Genomic DNA, 2,500 nt, shown 5'->3' on the forward strand with positions numbered 1-2,500 from the left:
GATCGATCATATCCAATTGCATGTCTGCAATTGTCCACGGGTCGCAGTCATTGATGGTATAAGACTCTTTCGTAGGCCTGATCAAAAACCCGTGGCATTTCGGCGCTTGAACCCGCAGCCCGGTTCGTTGACAAAAGTCCTCCACCACTCGAATACTTCGTTGCATACCCTCCCACGAGTCACTGAGCAATGCAAGATCATCCGCGAACGCCAACGATGTTATCTGTTGGTCGCCATACTTGTAACCGAGGCCACGTTCTTCCAGGCGGCACAGCAACGGATCTAATGCGAGATTGAACAGGATAGGAGAGAGCGGGTCACCCTGTTTCACTCCCCTAAGGATCTTAATAAAACCTGATCGCTGGGACCCTGACTCCAGATATGTTCCAGCGTTGGTATACAGGTCTCTTAGGATGTCGATAATATGTGAGTCGACACCCTTCTGGACCAGAACTTGGAAGATGTGCTGATGGTTCACAGAGTCGAAGGCTTTCGCCAGATCGACAAACACGACTCCAAGGGTCCTATGATCTCGCTTCGCGCTCTTGATTAGCGCCTGGAGAAGCTTTAGATTTTCCGAGCAGCCAGGGGCTGCTATAAACCCCCTTTGCCTTCTACTGATGGGGCATGCTCGCCGCAGTCTAGAGCTCAAAATCCAGGAGAACATTCTGAGGATAACCGACCCGATGGTAATGGGCCGCCAGTTGTCAATGTTCTCGATCTTCCCGGGATCGGTAGACTTCGGGATAAGGACCGTTCGGCCCGCCTTCACTTGATCCGGGATCCTTCCAGCCAACAGCCACAGGTTGAATACTTCAGCCATGCGACCGCCCTGGGGATCAAACTTCACCAGATCCCGCAGGGAGAGACCGTCGGGGCCCGGCGCGGAGCGTTGAGACATCTCCGCGACGTTCTTCATGACCTCCTTAGCGGAGATCATGGGTTTGAAGGCGCCGTTGTCCGCCGTCCCAACACTTCGGAATGGGCCCAAGCCGGTAAAGGGGGTCACCTCCTCCCACCTTCTTCGGAAGACGTCGGCGACTTCTTCCATCGGAAGGGGACATCTGATGGACTCGACTTCGTCGAGGATGATCCCAGCAAGCTTCCTGCGATCCAATGCAAAAAGCCGCTGGAACCTGAGGTATTGGCCCCGTTGAACCGCTCTGCGCTTCATCCACCTCTTCTCCCCACGCGCAGAGCTGGCCTCGGCTGGATGCTTACGATGGTATCGCATTCTAGCCGCAGCAAGCTTCCCCTTCGCAAAGGAGGCCAGTTCCTCCAGCGGACCGCTGACAATCTTGGAGTCGCTCTCCCCATCTTCCAAGATTTTCTGGAATAAACTCTGGTCCTGCAGGCGCCCAGCGCTTAACCACTCTCCAATTCGCCTTCTGTATTCTCTCTTAATACCTTCCACTCTTTCCACTTCAGGGGAGGATTCACCGCTCGTTGACGATGTTACTCTCTTCTCGGGCGACGATGTCTTTGTCGCAGCCGCCAGCTGCCTCCTCTTATCGCTGATCTGCTTCGCCGATTTTGTAGGCAAATGCTCTGCGATCAGCTTGTTGATAAATCGCTGGTTCTTATATCTCCCTTCCAGTTCAATCAGCTGAGCCACCTCGGCCTCGGTCCAGCAGCCTTTGTGGGCACCTCGCTTCCCTTTCCCTTTCGGACGATTAGCCTCAATCCGTTCCACATTCCTCGTAAGTGGATGCACAGATCTTTTGTGCTGAGATAACACCAAAAGCGGCCTAAAACCCTGCCCGCATTCCTCACAACGCCATTTCGGTTCACCCAGGGGACCCTCCTCGACTGGGGGCCCCCGGCACTTCGGGAAGTGACACGCAATGCTATGATGTTTCTCATTAGTCCTCCCACAACGGGAGCACTGATACAGGACTCGTTTCCGGCCATGGGCCCTCCGTAGATGTTCTGATAACACCGTTATTTTCGCCACCCTCGTACCACAGCATGGACATGCTGGATGTTCCTGTGGAACCTTCACTACCGGGCTAGACACCTCAGTAGCTTCGGCTCCATGTGCGAGGGTGGGACTCTCAAATTCAAACCGGACCGCAACACCAGAGGGCGACGCGGTCCCAGGCGATCTGGCCTCATCCCCCGGTGGGCTCCCACCCACCGATGCCCGAGGCCCAACCACCACCGGGACCGCATCATACACCTCCGGGAGATCTCCCAAGCAGCCCGCCGGTTCGGGGCGAACCCCTCCCCATATAGTCATATCCGAGTTACAGAAAGTCAGGGGCAGCGGTAGGTGGCATTCAGACTCAGGGTAAGATGGTAACGGCACAGGTGCCCTCCTGGCCGTGTCCACAGGGAATTCTCCCGTCTGAGTCCCCACCAAAACAAAATTCACGATCCAGGACCCCATGGATCGGACACAGTCTAGGGGGTTTGGTTATACCCAGAAGAACACCACCCCCAAGTTCTCCTGAAAGACTTCGCGAACAACCCCTGAAGCAAGGGGCTACGGCCTAGCAAG

General features: G+C 55.4%; 1 pseudogene; it reads right to left on the reverse strand.

Annotated features, from left to right (window-relative positions):
- Nucleotides 1-2,500, reverse strand: part of LOC148593887 (28S ribosomal RNA) — a 5,948-nt pseudogene that overhangs the window by 2,661 nt on the left and 787 nt on the right.

The sequence above is a fragment of the Tinamus guttatus genome, unplaced genomic scaffold (assembly GCF_059628265.1).
Source record: "Tinamus guttatus ecotype Peru unplaced genomic scaffold, ASM5962826v1 Tinamus_guttatus_pri_ptg000324l, whole genome shotgun sequence".
Taxonomy (NCBI): Eukaryota; Metazoa; Chordata; class Aves; order Tinamiformes; family Tinamidae; genus Tinamus; species Tinamus guttatus.